The sequence below is a fragment of the Schistocerca cancellata genome, chromosome 6 (genome assembly GCF_023864275.1).
Source record: "Schistocerca cancellata isolate TAMUIC-IGC-003103 chromosome 6, iqSchCanc2.1, whole genome shotgun sequence".
Classification (NCBI taxonomy): domain Eukaryota; kingdom Metazoa; phylum Arthropoda; class Insecta; order Orthoptera; family Acrididae; genus Schistocerca; species Schistocerca cancellata.
This window is the reverse complement of record NC_064631.1, coordinates 705,447,433-705,467,652: the sequence shown is the minus strand read 5'-3', so window position 1 is coordinate 705,467,652 and position 20,220 is coordinate 705,447,433. Positions and strand designations below refer to the sequence as shown.

Genomic DNA, 20,220 nt, shown 5'->3' with positions numbered 1-20,220 from the left:
TGAATGCCATTTTTCAATCCAGAAACAAAGCGCCAGTCAGCTCAATGGAAGCACACAGATTCACCGCCACCAAAAAAATTTCGGGTAACCGCCAGTGCTGAAAAAATTATGGTGTCCATGCTCTGGGACAGCGAGGGCGTAATCCTTACCCATTGCGTTCCAAAGGGCACTACGGTAACAGGTGCATCCTACGAAAATGTTTTGAAGAACAAATTCCTTCCTGCACTGCAACAAAAACGTCCGGGAAGGGTTGCGCGTGTGCTGTTTCACCAAGACAACGCACCCGCACGTCGAGCTAACGTTACGCAACAGTTTCTTCGTGATAACAACTTTGAAGTGATTCCTCATGCTCCCTACTCACCTGACCTGGCTCCTAGTGACTTTTGGCTTTTTCCAACAATGAAAGACACTCTCCGTGGCCGCACATTCACCAGCCGTGCTGCTATTGCCTCAGCGATTTTCCAGTGGTCAAAACAGACTCCTAAAGAAGCCTTCGCCGCTGCCATGGAATCATGACGTCAGCGTTGTGAAAAATGTGTACGTCTGCAGGGCGATTACGTCGAGAAGTAACGCCAGTTTCATCGATTTCGGGTGAGTAGTTAATTAGAAAAAGAATCGGTGGCCTTGGAACTTGAATGCACCTCGTAGGGTAAAGTTTCATAAACTTGCACAGCCAAAACCTTCCAAAAACTGATACACCCAGTCTATCCATTGGAAACCTATACCTACCACGAATGTACCTCCTATCAGATATGCCACCATTGCTTAGAAAAAGTTAGTCATGATTTTTTTTTCCAGTAGAAACTTCACTTCGTAGGCAAAAAATAATTTTGACAAACAACACTTTAAATGCATCGAAGAATTCATTCCGTAATATGTGATTGTACAAATTAGCTACATTTTTAATAAGCAAATTACAATCAGTTTAATATACAGTTTGATTACATTTCTATTAAATCAAGTCGAAATAGGGGAGATTGTCGAAATGCATGTTCATTTCCAATTGCAATACAACAGTGATAGCGCTGGTGATTTCCTCCTTTTCGTTCATCTTTGCACTCGTAGATATTCGTTGTACGTCAACGTTAGAGTGGACAGGAAATTTCAACAGAAGAATGGTCCTAGGCCGCAGTTGGATTAGGAGCCACGGAAAGCCCCGGTGTGAGGTGCTGGGCCACCAGCCGTCCGACGTGCGTCACACACTTCCTGAAGAGTCGTTGCTAGGGGACTATGTGCTAGAATTTTTACTGCATTGGACATCAGCGAAAAGTTTCGCTGGAGGAAGGAGAATTCTTAAACAGCATGGCCAAATTTTTGAGCCATTATTAAGAGGAACGTTTTAGGGGAGATACAGCTATAGAAAGCTTTCTAAAAAGAAGTGATGATTACGTTATTCAGTCACCTCCCTATTTCCTCCAGTGTTTCTTCCAACTCTAGAAAATAGCGCACCAAAAGCGCCACAAATAAGACATTTGGGCTAGCTGGTGTATTGGGACGTAAAACTTTTGGAGGAAATTTTCTGGAAGTGTAGCATAAGTCCACTTGATTGGGAGGGACACATTTTCCTTACTTTGATTGGAGTACAACGGCGTCAATTTAATTATTTCATTGGCGGGACACAGAATGTAACTTATCTGACTGACAATTACTGCCAATGGTGCGGGAATTATCCAGTCACACACTGCACTATTTCGGCACTTAGGATTCTGTTCTCTGTAAGGGGATTTAAGACTCTTCTTCCAGAGTGGATACTTCGGCCTCTGCTTGCAGCTGGGTCGCTGAATCTTACATTCTGTAGAGATACTTCAGGCTCTGAACGCAGCGGTGGCACACTTCTGTCAGGGCACTTCAGACAGAGACTTTGTCCAGCAGACTTGTGGTTTAGACATGATCTGAGGACGATGCAGCAGTTGCGCACACACAGGCATATTTAGCGAGCCATTAGTACCACCCACAGCCAGCACATTCACACTTCAGCGATGATGAGATCTGTAGCACCACTGGCAGTATAGGCTGTGATGGTTTTAATAAATCTCCACAATTTCACAATTAGGTTTTACTTGACCATTGGGGCAGGCACAGACGCGCCACTACTTCACTTCTCTTCCAAGAATGATAAGCAATAACTGTTGTCAAGTCGCAGATTTGGGTCAGTTAAAGTTTAATACATTATGGAGCTGAACTTCCCTCCATGATTTTCCCTTCTTATACTTTGCCAAACATAAGTCATTCCAATTTAATTTTTCTTTGTTATTTATTATTACAGTAATTCTTTCACCGCAGAGGGTAGCAATACTATCTTATCATCATTTCACCCTGATATTTTTTTTTTCAGAAAAATTCCTTCGTTGCATCTTCGCTATACACATTGAACAGAAGAGGAGAAAGAGTACACCCTTTCTTATGACCTTTTTAATCTGAATACCTCTCCCTTTAACTTCCAGTCTTATTGTTGTCTGTTGGTACTTTCACTCATATTACCGGTTTCCATTATAGGGTACACTGAATCTACATCTACACGGATACTCTGAAAATCACATTTAAGTGCCTGGCAGAGGGTTCATCGAAACACCTTCACAATTCTCTATTATTCCAATCTCGTATTGCGCGCGGGAAGAACGGACACCTATATTTTTCAGTAAGAGCTCTGCTTTCCCTTATTTTATAGTTGTGATTGTTTCTTCCTATGTGGGTCGATGTCAACAAAATATTTTCGCATTCGGAGGAAAAAGTTAGTGATTGGAATTTCGTGAGAAGATTCCGTTGCAACGAAAAATGCCTTTCTTTTAAAATAGTCCAGCCCAAATTCTGTATCATTTCAGTGACACTGTCTCCCATATTTCGCGATAATACAAAACGTGCTGCCCTTCTTTGAACTTTTTCGATGTACTCCGTCAGTCCTATCTGGTCAGGATCCCATACCGTGCAGCAGTATTCTAAAAGAGGACGGACAAGCGTGGTGTAGGTTGTCTCCTTATTAGATCTGTTACATTTTCTAAGTGTCCTGCCAGTAAAACGCAGTCTTTGGTTAGTCTTCCCCACAACGTTTTCTATGTGCTCCTTCCTATTCAAGTTGTTCGTTGTTGTAATTCCTAGGTATTTACTTGACTTTACGGTCTTTAGATTTCAATTATTTGTCGTGTAACCGAAGTTTAACGAATTTCTTTTATCACTCATGTGGATGACTTAACACTTTTGTTTTTTTAGGGTCAACTACCAATTTTTGCACCATTCAGATATCCTTTTCTAAATCGTTTTACAATTTTTTATATTCTTATGACTTTATTGGTCGATAAACGATAGCGTCATCGGCAAACAAGCTAAAACGGCTGCTCAGATTGTCTCCAAGATCGTTTTTATAGATAAGGAACAGCAAAGGGCCTATAACGCTACCTTGGGCAACGCCAGAAATCACTTCTGTTTTGCTCGATGACTTTCCATCAATTACTATGAGCTGTGACCTCTTTGACAGGAAGTCACAAATCCATTCACATAATTGAGACGATATTCCATAATCACGCAATTTCATTACAAGCTGCTTGTGTTGTACAGTGTCAAAAGCCTTCCGCAAATCCAGAAATACGGAATCGATCTAAAATCCCTTGTCAGTAGCACTCAACACTTCATGCAAATAAAGAGCTAGTTGTGTTTCGCAAGAACGACATTTTCTAAACCCTTGTTGACGTTGTGTCAATAGACCGTTTTCTTCGAGGTAATTCATAATGTTCGAACACAATATATGTTCCAGAATCCTGCTGCATATCGACGTTAATGATAAGGGCCTGTAATTAAGTGTATTTCTCCTGCTACCTTTCGTGAATATTGGTGTGACCTGTGCAACTTTCCAGTCTTTGGGTACGGATCTTTCGTCCAGCGAACGGTTGTATATGACTGGTAAGTATGGAGCTAATGTATCAGCATACTCTGAAAGGAACCTAACTGGTATACAGTCTGGATCAGAAGAAAAAAAATGGCTCTGAGCACTATGGGACTTAACTTCTAAGGTCATCAGTCCCCTAGAACTTAGAACTACTTAAACGTAAGTAACCTAAGGACATCACACACATCCATGCCCGAGGCAGGCTTCGAACCTGCGACCGTAGCGGTTTCGCGGTTCCAGACTGTAGCGCCTAGAACCGCTCGACCACTCAGGCCGACTGGACAAGAAGTCTTGCTTTTATTAAGTGATTTAAGTTGCTTCATTACTCCGAGGATATTTACTTCTACGTTACTCATGTTGGCAGCTGTTATCGATTCGAATTTTGGAATATTTACTTCGTCTTTTTTTGTGAAGGCATTTCGGAAGGCTGTGTTTAATAAATCTGCTTTGGCAGCACTGTCTTCGATAGTATCTCCATTGCTATCGCGCAGAGAAGGCATTGACGTTTTTCTGAGGATTTAAAACACATTACATTATTTAAAATTGTCTAACGCTTATTATAGTTCAACTAACCATCCGAAAGTGGCTTGTTTTTCTTACGCTTTGCTTGCTTTATCAAGCGCAATATCAAAACGTCTATTTTTTTTTGAGACATCAGTCTTCCGATTGCTTTGATGCGGACCATTACGAATTATTATCTTGTGCCCGACTTTACATCTCATAGTAGCAATTTCAACCTATGTCCTCGTTTGTTTGCTGGATGTATCTCAATCTCTGTATTTCCTCTACAGTTTTTACCGTGTACAGCTCCCTCTAGTACCGCGGAAGTTATTCCCTGATGCCTTAACGTACGCTGGTGTCCAAAATTAAAGCAACAAACCGCTAATTTCCCGTTCTCTAACTAATTCACAATATTATCATAGAAACTGTCAACAGATGTCCGTGCGATAATGTTATGCACGGGAGGTGGCATTCCGGCCAACGGACAAGCTCGCCAACGATGACGTCAGGGCACCTTTCAAATTGGGTAGTGTTTGCCGGGTAGTCACTCATCCGCAACTGCTGTCAACACAGTCACAGATGGTGCAAATGACACAGAGAAGGCGCCTACCAGACTCTCTGCTGTGACGGCTGTAGGAAGAATGTGAGCAGGACAGTCGAAAACTGATGTGGCTCAATAGCTTAATGCGAATCGTTTTGGTGTTTCTCTTTTTTTTTCCTTTATTGAGTTTCGATTCCCCCTAAAGGGGGCGGGCTGGCAGCAGCTTATTACGCGGCTCTTCAGCCTACAGAAGTTGTTTTATAAAGAGGAAGATAATAAAAGTAATAACAGTTGGCGATAAAATCGGTGACTTAAAGGTAAAATGGCAGAAAATACTGGAGCTTAAAACATAAAAACACAGGATGGATGATGCTAATAAAATACACAGGAAGCAGAAAAAATAAGAGACAGACAATTAAAAAACACGGCGACAGTCTGGTTTCTGTTCGCAAGAGAGATAAAATGCACACCCAGCGACAGCATGGTTTCTGTTCGCAACACTGTGGAAAGACGCACAACACTGAACATTCACTTAAACACTGCACTAAAAAAATGGCACAAATATGACATACCACACCCGAGAGCAGGTGGGGGGAAAACTGGTCAGATGACGGGAAAAAGGGGGGAGGAAGGAGAGGAAAAGTGAAGGGGGAGGGGGGAAAGGAGCCAATTGAAGATGAGGATACAGAAGAGGGGGGGGGGGGGTGCTGAGCAGACGTGCCTGGGAATGGGGAAGGCAGAGGAGGGGAGTCTAAAATGACGCCGGGGGGGGGGGAGAAAGGAGATAGGGAGAGGGTAGGTGGGGAGAAAACACAGGATGGAAGGGGGGAGGAAGAGGGAGCCCAGGAAAAGGACGGAGGAAAGGAGAGGGGGTGAGGATCAGAGTTGATAGGAAGGATAAATGGAGGGAAAGAGGGCATCATCCGGGAGGGGGAGTTGATGGAAGCCGCCTTGGGCAAGGAGATGTAGAGATGGAGAGTGGGGGGGACACAACGGTGAAGACGTGGCAGGGAGCGGGGATCAGAGAGAAGAGGAGCAACCAGGGGGTGAGGGGGTTCAAGACGGCGGGAGGTGTAGAGGATGCGGATATGTTCGAGGAATAGGAGCAGATGGGGGAAAGGGAGGAGATCATAGAGGATCCGCGTGGGGGACGGGAGGTGTATATGGAAGGCGAGGCGGAGGGCATGACGCTCAAGGATCTGGAGGGACTTATAGAATTTGGGGGGGGGGGGCAGATATCCAGGCAGGACTGGCATAACAGAGGATGGGACGGATTAAGGATTTGTAGGTGTGCAACCCCCATGTCCGGCCAGAGAGGAGTTTGAGGAGTCGGAGGCGGTTGTGGGCTTTGGATTGGATGGAGCGGAGATGAGGGATCCAGGTGAGGTGACGGTCAATGGTGAGGCCAAGGTAGGTGAGGGTGGGGGTGAGGCAGACAGGACGGGCGCAGACAGTAAGGGAGAAATCCAGGAGCCGGAAGGAGCGAGTGGTACGACCTATGATGATGGCCTGAGTTTTGGAAGGGTTGAGTTTCAGGAGCCACTGGTTACACCATGCAGCAAAAAGGTCGAGGTGAGTCTGGAGAAGGCGTTGGGACCGTTGGAGGGTAGGAGCGAGGGCGAGGAATGCGGTGTCATCAGCATATTGCAAGAGGTGTACTGGAGGGGGGGGGGGGGCTGGGGCATATCTGCCGTGTACAGGAGGTAGAGGAGAGGGGAGAGGAGGTGTTTCTCGGATGTGGCTACAGTTTATAGAGACCAAAACTTCATTCCGAAGACGAGCGCAGGGCCGACCACGCATGACATCAGAAAGAGAGGACGGTTATTTGGCTGTAAGGGCTCGAAGGTACCACCATATTACTGGAGGGCAGCTGGCATCTGTCCTCCCAGCATCCACTTCACGTGTTGTACCGAGGTAAACGGTGTACAGAAGGCTCCAGCAGAGTGGCCTTTACTGTCGGAGACCTGCTGTATGTGTACGTCTGAAGCGTCTTCACAGAACGGAACGCCTCCAGTTGAGTCGTTCTGTTGGTGAAGAGAACAGACGATGAAGAGTACAGACGTCTTTTCACAGTTGCAGACCGAGGACAGTGAATTTTATTTTGCTTCTTTTGCTAATTGTAAAAATTGTTGATTTACAAAAGGCAGTTTAGAGGTTAAAACATGTATTTATGACAGTGAATTGTACTTACAGGGACGGCAGAGTTGTAAAAAGTCTGCTTACTGTTTTGAAAAAGTTGGTGGAGCGTGTTTCAGTATTTTTTACTGATTAGATGTTCCCTAAGCTTTTTTTCTGTGGGTATAGATTTCTAATTTTTCACGTAGAGACATTCTGTGTCCTTCATTCAGTGTATGTAAAATTTAAATGTTGCTTTCTGTATTGTTAAATGGATGTCCTGTGTCTTTTGTATGGGAGGCTATTGTAGATTTGTTTGGTGTGTTGTATGGGAAAGCGTTGATGTGTTCTTTGAACCTGGTGTGGAAGTTGCGGCCTGTTTCACCTATGTACTGAGTCGCACATATACTACATATGATTTTATACATGCCGGAGCATTTTTAAGAAATGAGGAGTGAGTGACTGACGCAGAAACTGTTTTATTTATATTGATCAACAGTGGCGGTCCTCATAATGCGGTTCCTTATGGACGAAATATTCATTTGTATGCTTAGAGAGGCAACGAAAGAGGTTAGGAATTATGAAAGAATGAAGATGAAACTTACGAAAGTCATCGACAGTACTGATTTTAACAAAGAAAGCAGGAGATACAGAATTATCCCAAAGTACATCAAAGTGAAAATCGCAAAGAATTCACGATCTGGTAACATAGTTTGAAATAAAGTCGATAAATTGTGGCTAGTTACCTATTTAGATTACTCCACGGAAAGAAAGACCTGCTAAATAGACAACTATCCAATATCTACTTAGTACTGGCGAATAAAATACCAAATTTTACCTCCAGCTACGTGTGGCACAAAGTGAATGACAGTGTTAACAAGGAGTACATCATTTTCATAAACAGACATAAAAGAGAGCTATCCCAATTCAAAAACGTGCAGTTGACATCAAACCACATAAATTACGATTCATGAAAGCAACATAAATTCTACTAAAACGTTATAAAGACCACAGAAATAGAAGTCAATGACGAAGAACTTGATCTACTTAATAAAGGTCTGAAATACAATATAGAACAACTACTCAACATTAAAAACGTTAAAGAGTTAATAGCAGCTACTAAGAATACAGTACATGCCCCTGCTTTAGACAGCAACACAAAATTTGCTGTAGCAGAACACGTTAAAAATCTACTTGACAAAGAAACTACAAGGGAAACAGTTGCAAACACCACCACCATTAACGAAAATAGAGCACTTCACACATTAAATACTAAACTGAAAAACTATAAAGCAATTGTGACAAAGGCAGATAAAGGAAATTCAGCAGTTATTTCATATGAAAATGAATGCATCCAGAGTACCTTAAACTTCTTTGAAGAAAATAATATCATACAGCTAGACAAAGACCCTAAAAACAAATTCCAAACTGAACTTAAGGCCCTCCTCCAAAATACTAACTTCAGGCTTGCTGAAATGGAAAAGCGCCAATGTAGATGCATGGGCAACAGCACCATGCCTAAGATCTCAATTAAAGGCTCACAAAATTGATGGCTCTATAAGATCAATCTTCAACTCAATAAATTACCCTGGGTGAAAAGTTCTACAGAAACTCAACAAGCTCCTACAGGATAACTTTGTGTTTGGAAGAAACTACTCAATAAAAAATAGCCTCTCATTTATTCATGATCTGAAAGACACACACAGTACTAACAAATGCCAAATGATCTCTGTAGAGGTAACAAATCTGTATACTAACATCCCCATTCATAGTGCTTTAGCTGTCATTAAACAAAAACTGACAAAATACAAGAAGCTATCCACAGCAGAAATTACAGAATTCACCAAACTTCTGGAACTGGTTTTGAAATATACTTCTCTTTTCAATGGAAAAATCTAAAAACAAACAAATGAGCTAGCTAGGGATGCCAGGATATTAGAAACAATAGCTAAAATATTCCTCAATTTTGACAACAAAACCAATATGCATTTAAAAAGTTCAGTTCTACAGAAGATATGTAGACGATACAATTTTGATCATTGATGGGGAAAATAAAGATGATATCTAAAACATACTCCAAACATTCAACAAAATGCACTAGAGAAAAGGAATTAACTTCCTCGATTTAACCATCTGCAACAAGATAACAAGCATGTCTTCCAAATTTACAGAAAACCAATGACCGCAGACATAAACATACATGCTTGCTCCTGTAATCCCAGCATGCACAAACCAGAATCTTACCACTCAACAATCCATAGCGCTCTAAACACCCCACTGAGTTATGAGAGCCTCCAGAATGAAATAAAAATCATAAAACAGCTGTAGCCAATGGATATAAACCTACACTAATAGACAATTTAAAATAGCCACCAAGAACCAAGAAAGTACAGAAACAAATTGCGTCGCTTTTGTCGGTAACATTTGCCAAAAAAATTCCAATATCTTTAAGCGACACAAAATGAGAATTGTATTTCAAACAAACAATAAAATATGCCAAAGACTATAGCTGCCTAATATGGTAACTGAGTTGCGCACAATGCAGCATGCTGGTGCAGCCCTTTCATATATTTAAAAAAGAAAAACATATTTTTTTAGAAACTATTTAGTCTTGTATCTCTGTATCCAATGTAAACAAACATGTCTGCAGCTTGTAAAACATCTTTGAAATGACATTGTAAATGTAATGTGCAGTGGAGAAGACATACATCAGGAAACAAAACAGTATGCAGATCTTTTACAGCTCTGCTGTCCCTGTATGTACAATTCACTGTCAGAAATACCTATTTTAACCTTCTAACAACCCTATCACAACAAAGGTCAAAAATTAATTATGATTGTAGTGTTGCTCACGCTGCTAAATATTGCATTTTCGGGCAACAACAAAGTTATATTATGTGGCAAGTGTCATTAGAGCACAGTTAATAAAGTCATTTCATGAAATAATGGATAAACTAGACACTCATCTTTTCGTGTTTCCCACGCTGGTCTCGTTGTAAACTCATGGCTCAATCGTCGAAAATCTAGGTAGTGATGATTCCAAGCTCGGATGCAAAGAGGCCTAGGTGATATTCTGCGATATTCAAAAGTTTTATAGATATGTTTCATAAATCATTCTTGAATATTAAACTTTTGCAAGTTAGAACAATGGTGATGAAAAAAAGTAAACAGCTCTCCGAATTTAAGTTACACTTCTTTTTTATTACTTTTGTTGCAACATCACTTCACAATATAAAACATACTTGAAAATATCTTCCTCACTGTTAAAGTTCACATTTCATAAACTGACTGCAATTTGCGTCTTTTCAACATGACGACCAAGACTTGACTCTCTAGTCTCTAATGATCGCTTACGCGCCCAAAAATCCGAGTTTCAAGTACGTTAAAGATCATAGTGACAATAGAAAGAATACACATAAGAATAATATCATTGCAATATAAAGATATCGATGTATCAAAGTACCTCTACATTAGTGACATCAAATCTGAATGTTGTCACAGAAATATGTTAACTATTTTACAGAAACACAGTAGAATATAGCTGGTATCGAGAGGTTGAGGTGAGGTGCCGTAGTGGTTACGTAATTCAAGTACCATTACAACCTCTACAGTGCTTTTTCTAAATCAACAATTTTTATCATTAGCGAAAGGCGCAAAATAACCTACACTGCCCTTGGTCTACAACTTTGAAAAGACGTTTGTACTCTTCACCAAAACCAGCCATGAAAATAAATAGTTCTCCGCCTGGAGTTTATGATGTGAACCATCGAAATGTGTAGTGGTAAAATAAGCAAATGGCTAACGTATAAACGGTTTTATTTGTATAAATACATGGATGCAAAAGTCAGTGGTTGGAGAGGGCAAATGGAATACTTCTGACACATCTATAAATCGCAAAATTTTGTTTGTTTAGCAGAACGTCTTGTGTCATTCCAGTCCTGTATCATCCATGTACCTCTCTGAGATAAAATTCTCTTTGTTATGAAAGTCGCGGAGATAAATGCTTCAGCTGAGCGACTTTTAATCACGCTTTTTTTTCCTGCCGCGCTCAACCGACGGTGCTCACGTAATCCATCATTACTCGGGACGCGAGTTAATCAGATTGCGAGCCATTAATTTCATCTCCTCGCCGACTCGACGCCTCCCTGAAGATGCCGGCAAATTGCTTTCAGCGATGGGAGGTGCGGCGCTGCGCCTGTGGAATTGATGAGAAGGCGGGAGCGTGTAGCGTTCAGCACGCTCTGCTTGCCTTGTTTACCGCGCAGCTGTTGGCTCCCTCTACGGGGCGACTTTTTTTCTCCGTTGTTAACCTGGAGCTGGAGTAATGTCTAGTGAAAAGCATCCCTACGATGTATTTGACATGAATTTCTCCGTCTCCCTTTTCTCCTGTCACTCTCTCTCGTCCTTACATAGATTTTCAGAACAACGTGTTATAAGAAAAGTGAAAAAAGAAACAAGAGTGGGGAATACAGTGAGGAAGGTCTCAAGATAAGGCCTAAGATGCAAGCAGTCTCTCATGAGAACAGAATATGACGTGACTAGAGTGAAGCTACAAACCCATCGAAGATAAATTATATTCCGCATGGGGATTATATCAGATGCTGGTCAACAAAGGAGAAACATCCATAGAAAGAGACGGCCAGCTAGAATATCCAGTAATATGTTGGTTTTCTGATGCGTTTAAAGGAATTTGACAACGGAAACGAAAAATGAACTATGCATTTTGGTACATGGAATGTACAGCGCGTCCACAATGAACAACAAGAAGTTTTAATGGATAGATTACAGCAAAACATTGACGTAGCCGTTCTTTCTGAAACCAAAGAGGAAGCTCTCGTTGTGGACGTCTGCTGGAGTTCGCCCGTTATTTTAGTGGAATGGATAAAAGCAGTAGGGCGAGATAAGGAGTATTTATCATTCAGAATTAACGATGGTCAAATTATGGAACCTCTTTGGAAGTACTAATGAAAGATTAATAAATCTGTATCTAAAGAACTAGAGCCGTGAATACAGGGACAGTGTATGCTCCTACTGAAGATGTACCTTCTAAAGTAAAAGAAGATTTTGAAGAGATGCTGAGCCGACGTAAGCGGCCTTGAACTGATACTGACAGGAGATTTTAATGGCAGAGTAGGGAAAGAGAGCCATACTAAGACTATTAGGATGTATGGGAACGATGTTAGGAATGAGAATAGCGGAAGTTTTGTGGAGCAGTATGACTTATTAGCGGAAAATAAATTGTTTTCTCACGAGGATATACATTTATTGACATGGTATGACCATATTAGAGGACTGAAATCAATTTCAGTAATACTGCAGTTTGCACTGGAACATAATGGGGCGGATTCTTCATCGTAAGTAACCTAAACATCTCACCTCCAATAATTTGTTTACATCACTTAAAATCGTTGTGAAGCACAGTTACAGTAATAAGATATTATCTGCCGGCCGTGGTGGCCGAGCGGTTCTAGGCGTTTCAGTCTGGAACTGAGCGACCGCTGCGGTCTCAGGTCCGAATCCTGCCTCGGGCATAGGTGCGTGTGATGTCCTTATTTAGGTTTAAGTAGTTCTAAGTTCTAGGGGACTGATGACCTCAGCTGTTAAGTCCCATAGTGCTCAGAGCCATTTGAACCATTTTTTAAGATATTATCTCACACCTTTTTTTGGTTGTAGGGACCATCATCAAAAGGAAATTTCGTCGTTGGGGAAACAAAAGACAACATTTAATGTAAAACGTGAACTAGCCGTCTGAAGATGAACCTATCGGTTCGAAACCGATAACGGCGCTGTTTAAATAAGTGAATAGCTCTGCAAAAAGTGGCTAGTTGCTGTAATCGTCTATGTAAGAGTCGATATATATTTTTTACTCAGCCACGTGCTCAAAATGTCAGTTTTTGACAAAATAGCACTGTCATAGGGACAAGAAATTTATAGTCACAGTGATGTATTATGTCAAGCAACCTGCATATGTTTTATAGAAATTTAAATGGATCTCCATAGAAGGAAAACAATGCATTTCTCTCTAAACCACATTAGGTGTTACAAAGCACCATATCACTAGGCAGTCACTGGTTGCAGAGCAATTTAAATACTTTTAGTGCCTTGATCAGCTAGGGGTACCACATACATCCAGCCAATTGACCACTTGTTAGCCTGTGAGTTGCTGGTAGAGTGGTGTTCAATCTGCGTTTTGCTTAGACGTGCGTATCAAAAGTATCTGGACACCCTTAGAGGACATTAATATGGGGTGTGTACTGTATTTAGGTACTCTGGCAATATTTCTAGTTGTTGGAAATCATTCTGTAAGTCTACTGTGGGAAGGTTTTTACACTGATCTAAATTATTCATAGTGTCTGTAATGTTAGGTATGGGACATACATCTGTAACTGTTCAACTATTTAAGTGAAATAATCACAATAAAGTCTACACTTCTTCATCTGTATGATGATTTCTGTGGCGTTAAGATGGCATCAGCTCCCCAGGGACGAGTATTTCCTCTATTATGCCATTGTTCAGTTACAGGGTGACAAATTTTTACATAGTCGGTTGTATGTGATTTGGGGGGGGGGGGGGGGAGATGGGACTCTATACTGTTTTCGATATGCAGGTGGCTTATCTTCAATCAGAATTCTGTATTTTACAACAGGTGTAGCCAGAAATGGGCCATGAGGATTAAACAGGTTCTCGAATATTAAAAAGAACAACTTCTCCACAGCTACTCTCTCAGCTCTCTCCTAAATATTTTACTGTTGTTAACAGTGTAATCGAACGGTAATTGACCTCTTCGCCTATTTATGTGCAATAATTACACTTATTTAAGTGTGGTGCCAACCACCAGTCCCTACACCAGTTTTGAAACCCCTGTAATTTGCCTGGAGTTTAACTGATTATCCTCCATGATGGATGAACCCGGTAACAGTCTCACTGGCGACAGTTTCCCAGCTGGAACAACGTTCCCTTGAGCTCTACTGTGCATCACTGAAGGTCAGCTTTAGCACGTTGATTAAATAGGAAATTCAACCTCAGGATTGTGCAGTGTCCTTCCCCTACATGGAACACTACATCCACTTTTACTCAGAAATGTTCTGCGCCATTCTGAAAACTCAATAATGCCGAACCTAGTGACACCACATCACTGCTGCCTCCCTCACATAATCTATAATGAGGAGGATTCAACTGCTTTCTGCCCAAGATGTCTCTCTACTGACACAGGTACCCCGGTGACCAACAAAAATTTATGCTTCTTACCATTGACAATACGTTTTAAGCGACACTCCACACCTACTAATATTTTCAAGCCATTGAAACTAACTGGGAACAACTATCGGCAGATCTGGAGATCCAGTTGGTGTTTAAACTTGATTATTCTGCCTCTGGCCATTACGTATTACATTCTTGCAATCCTGCCGCTGGCGCCAAAGCATGTCATGTTTCTTACATTGTGCTCCACGACACTACTCTTGGACGTGGCATGAATCTCCACAATATCAGAAGTTGCCCTAGCATACGGTCAGTATAATGTTTGGAAGAGAGGTGTTGTCAGAACTAAGACGAGTTTTTTGAAAAAATAATACAGAAAATTTAGACAGAGATATGTTGTTTACATCAGTACAAGGGTCAAATGAATTTTTCGTTCATGAACACAGATCTGTTGTCATACTTATTTATTACAATAAGCAACCTGCTCATGCACAAATAACATCCTTACATACAGGGGTAGACAGTGTCATCAGAAGACAATCGTAAAACAATGAGAAAATATTTTGGTGGCCCCTCCTACATAGGGAGGTACAGTCATTATAATAGAATAAGAGAAATCATAGCTTGCACCAAAACATTGAGGTGTTCGTTTTTCCCACATGCTATTCGAATGTGGAATGGTCGAGAAATAGTCGATAAATCTTACGCCTAGCACATGGATGAAAACTGCTGAGTAGTTTACTACAAGAGCTATTGTAAAATACATTCACATGTATAGAGTAAATTGTCACGATTTTGTTTATTTACCTATAATCGAAAATAGTGTCACGAATCCTAAAAGAATCTGTTACATGAATCAATTTTGACAAAACATTTGTAGTTCTTGGTACAAAGTCACTGATTTCAACATAGAAATCGCAGATTTTTTCTTAGAATTTCGGAAATGTAAAGCTTTAGAAATGCTTGTTTGTTCTAACAGAAAGAGTTGACTTAAATCTACACTCAGCACGTAAGAAATAGCATCATTTTCTAATAGCTACATATACCCACTGATCGTTGTAGCAAAGCAATCAGTAATTTCCGTGTCTACGTTGTCGGTATTTTGTCGAAAACCTCGTCTTAGTGCTGCTAAGACTTATATGAATGTCAGGCGAAATACCCTCAGACTTCAAGAAGAATATAATAATTCCAATCCCAAAGAAAGCAGGTGTTGACAGATGTGAAAATTACCGAACAATCAGTTTAATAAGCCACAGCTGCAAAGTACTAACACGAATTCTTTACAGACGAATGGAAAAACTAGTAGAAGCCGACCTCGGGGAAGATCAGTTTGGATTCCGTAGAAATACTGGAACACGTGAGGCAATACTGACCTTACGACTTATCTTAGAAGAAAGATTAAGGAAGGGCAAACCTACGTTTCTAGCATTTGTAGACTTAGAGAAAGCTTTTGACAATGTTGACTGGAATACTCTCTTTCAAATTCTAAAGGTGGCAGGGGTAAAATACAGGGAGCGAAAGGCTATTTACAATTTGTACAGAAACCAGATGGCAGTTATAAGAGTCGAGGGACATGAAAGGGAAGCAGTGGTTGGGAAGGGAGTAAGACAGGGTTGTAGCCTCTCCCCGATGTTATTCAATCTCTATATTGAGCAAGCAGTAAAGGAAACAAAAGAAAAATTTGGAGTAGGTATTAAAATCCATGGAGAAGAAATAAAAACTTTGAGGTTCGCCGATGACATTGTAATTCTGTCAGAGACAGCAAAGGACTTGGAAGAGCAGTTGAATGGAATGGATGGTGTCTTGAAGGGAGGATATAAGATGAACATCAACAAAAGCAAAACGAGGATAATGGAATGTAGTCGACTTAAGTCGGGTGATGCTGAGGGTATTAGGTTACGAAATGAGACACTTAAAGTAGTAAAGGAGTTTTGCTATTTGGGGAGCAAAATAACTGATGATGGACGAAGTAGAGAGGATATAAAATATAGATTGGCAATGGCAAGGAAAGCGTTTCTGAAGAAGAGAAATTTGTTAACATCGAGTATAGATTTAAGTGTCAGGAAGTCATTTCTGAAAGTATTTGTATGGAGTGTAGCCATGTATGGAAGTGAAACATGGACGGTAAATAGTTTGGACAAGAAGAGAATAGAAGCTTTTGAAATGTGGTGCTACAGAAGAATGCTGAAGATTAGATGGGTAGATCACATAACTAATGAGGAAGTATTGAATAGGATTGGGGAGAAGAGAAGCTTGTGGCACAACTTGACCAGAAGAAGGGATCGGTTGGTAGGACATGTTCTGAGGCATCAAGGGATCACCAATTTAGTATTGGAGGGCAGCGTGGAGGGTAAAAATCATAGGGGGAGATCAAGAGATGAATACACTAAGCAGATTCAGAAGGATGTAGGTTGCAGTAGGTACTGGGAGATGAAGAAGCTTGCACAGGATAGAGTAGCATGGAGAGCTGCATCAAACCAGTCTCAGGACTGAAGACCACAACAACAACAACAACATCCATACGTTACAGTGACCTCTGTGACAGGGTGACTTTTGATGTTAGCAGCCCTGTTTTTTCCTTCTGTTGTTCCACACAACTGCCTGGGTGGAACGTGATACTCGCTTTGGACTGATATCTTACATTAAAAAGACACTGAGGCTGATACACCAATAAATATCCTCTTCGCGTAGGGGTGCAGAGTAACATACTGTACACAAAAAAACTACGTGCCTGTTGCTTGCCATAGTACACAAATTTCATTATAATTCCTGATTGCAGATCAGAATCATAGAGGTACCACGATGGGTTAAGAAACATGTTTACATTTGGGCAACTAAAAGAGGGTCTTGTACAGCTCTGTAACAAGCAGAATATCTTGAGATTCTTATGGACACATGTGAGTGGGGTATCGCTGAGGAGAAAGTTACTGGAATGTAACGTAGATATCTTTGTACACAGGTAAAAAAGCATCAGTGCAAGTACTGGATCCAGAGGGACTTTTGAGAGGAGTTTTTCCTTGATGACTTCTCTGTTCCACAGAAGCTTCAAAATGTTCAAATGTGTGTGAATTCCTGAGGGACGAAAATGCTTACGTCATCGGTCCCTAGACTTACACACTACTTAAACTAACATATATGTTAAGAACAACACAAACACCCATGACCGAGGGAGGACTCAAACCTCCCGCGGGCGTGGCCGCGCAGTCCGTGACAGGACGCCTCAAACCGCAGGGCTATTTCGCGCGGCCACACGCTTCCACTTTAGTATGTCTTCTATGTCATCAGTAAGAAACACGTATTTTTTCACTAACTTCATGAAAAAAATAATGGTCGAATGTAAACTACTTTGAGCAACGACAGATAACCTGTACATCTTGCTCATTGACATTTGGCTTGCTTCTCTGGCATTTGACAACAGTCGAGTTTGAGAATTTGGGTTTTGGAGGTAATCATAAAGTGAAAACTTTTATAAGGAGATGTCTTAGGTGTTGGTGAATCTTCTAGATCGTTGTTCTTGAAAGTTTTTATTTCCTTATGTTTCGTCCAAAGCTGTATTTGACTTCTTCAGATGTGCTCGTGGTTCGGGTGAATCTTGGCGACTGACTGGCATCCGGCATTCGGCAGTAGGAAAGTCTCAGTGGTACCACGAGCATCTCTGCAGATGCCCAGTGCAGCTTTGGACGGAACGTTAGGGACGAAAATGTTTTGTGGACCAGAATCAATACAATCTGGAAGATAACAAATTAATGGTTTTAGTGATGTAAGTTACATAAGTTCAGACCATAATATTGTTCCTATCTCACACTTCAAAGACAGACATTTGAAGCAGATTTGGCTTCAATCGTTTTAAAATCGATACAGAATGGTCCTTATAGAAGTCATGATGAATTGAAAGTAATATCTTGTGGCTTTATGTTGACAATCTAGTAAATCGAAACTGGAAGCACAATAAAAAGATTCAACTTGTCTTTTACAGCATGACTTACGTAAAATACGTTACAACAGTGGGGCATCGCCTGTGGAAAGTAATATGTATCCCTAAAAATATACACTACTGGCCATTAAAATTGCTACACCACGAAGATGACGTACTACAGATGCAAAATTTAACCGACAGGAAGAAGATGCTGTGATATACAAATGATTAGCTTTTCAGAGCATTCACACAAGGTTGGCGCCGGTGGCGACACCTACGACGTGGTGACATGAGGAAAGTTTCCAACCGATTTCTCATACACAAAAATCAGTTGACCTGCGTTGCCTGGTGAAACGTTGTTGTGATGCCTCGTGTAAGGAGGAGAAATGCGTACCATCACGTTTCCGACTTTGATAAAGGTCGGATTGTAGGCTATCGCGATTACGGGTTACCGTATCGCGACACTGCTGCTCGCGTTGGTCGAGATCCAATAACTGTTAGCAGAATATGGAATCGGTGGGTTCAGGAGGGTAATACGGAACGCCGTGCTGGATCCCAACTGCCTCGTATCACTAGCAGTCGAGATGACAGGCATCTTATCCGCATGGTTGTAACGGATCGTGCAGCCAAGTCTCGATCCCTGAGTCAACAGATGGGGACGTTTGCAAGACAACAACCATCTGCACGAACAGTTCGACAAAGTTTGCAGCAGCACGGACTATCAGCTCGGAGACCATGGCTGCGGTTACCCTTGACGCTGCATCACAGACAGGAGCGCCTGTGATGGTGTACTCAACAACGAAGCTGGATGCACGAATGGAAAAACGTCATTTTTTCGGGTGAATCCAGGTTCTGTTTACAGCATCATGATGGTCGCATCCGTGTTTGGCGACATCGCGGTGAAAGCACATTGGAAGCATGTATTCGCCATCGCCATACTGGCGTATCACCCGGCCTGATGGTATGGGGTGCCATTGGTTTCACGTCTCGGTCACCTCTTGTTCGCATTGACGACACTTTGAACAGTAGACGTTAAATTTCAGATGTGTTACGACCGGTGTTCGATCCCTGCGAAACCCTACATTTCAGCAGGATAATGCACGATCGCATGTTGCAGGTCCTGTACGGGCCTTTCTGGATACAGAAAATGTTTCACTGCTGCCCTGGCCAGCACATTCTCCAGATCTCTCACCAACTGAAAACGTCTGGTCAATGGTGGCCGAGAAACTGTCTCGTCACTATACGCCAGTCACTACTCTTGATGAAATGTGGTATCGTGTTGATGCTGCATGGGCAGCTGTACCTGTACACGCCATCCAAACTCTGTTTGACTCAATGCCCAGGCGTGTCAAGACCGTTATTACGGCCAGAGGTAGTTGTTCTGGATACTGATTTCGCAGCACCCAAATTGCGTGGAAATGTAATCACATGTCAGTTCTAGTATAATATATTTGTCCAATGAATACCCGTTTATCATCTGCATTTCTTCTCGTTGTAGCAATTGTAATGGCCAGTAGTGTAATAAATGCGAAAATAACTCTGCCTGTCACGTTTCCAAGACTAAATCGCTTAGCCGATTACAATGAAATTTGCTTGAACCCTGACGAAGAATATAGAGTACTTTAGAAAGGTAAACAAAGGAAGAAATTCTTTTTGTTCCTCGGTGAACATGAAATTATTAAATTGGCTGCGTAATGTACACGTGATTTAGTGTGTAGCTACTTCAATAGCACGGCAACGGCCTTGCCGCAGTGGATGCACCGGTTCCCGTTAGATCACCGAAGTTAAGCGCTGTCGGGCGTGGCCGGCACTTGGATGGGTGACCATCCGGGCCGCCGTGCGCTGTTGCCATTTTTCGGGGTGGACTCAGCCTCGTGATGCCAACTCGAGGATCTACTCGACCGAATAGTAGCGGCTTCGGTCAAAGAAAACCATCATCGCGACCGGGAGAGCGGTGTGCTGACCACACGCCCCTCCTATCCGCATCCTCACCTGAGGATGACACGGCGGTCGGATGGTCCCGATGGGCCACTTGTGGCCTGAAGATGGAGTGCTTTTACTTCAATA

General features: G+C 41.7%; 1 pseudogene; it reads left to right on the top strand.

The window, feature by feature from the left end:
* Positions 1 to 19,886: 19,886 nt before the first annotated feature.
* Positions 19,887 to 20,004, top strand: LOC126089528 (5S ribosomal RNA; annotated as a pseudogene).
* Positions 20,005 to 20,220: the final 216 nt, after the last annotated feature.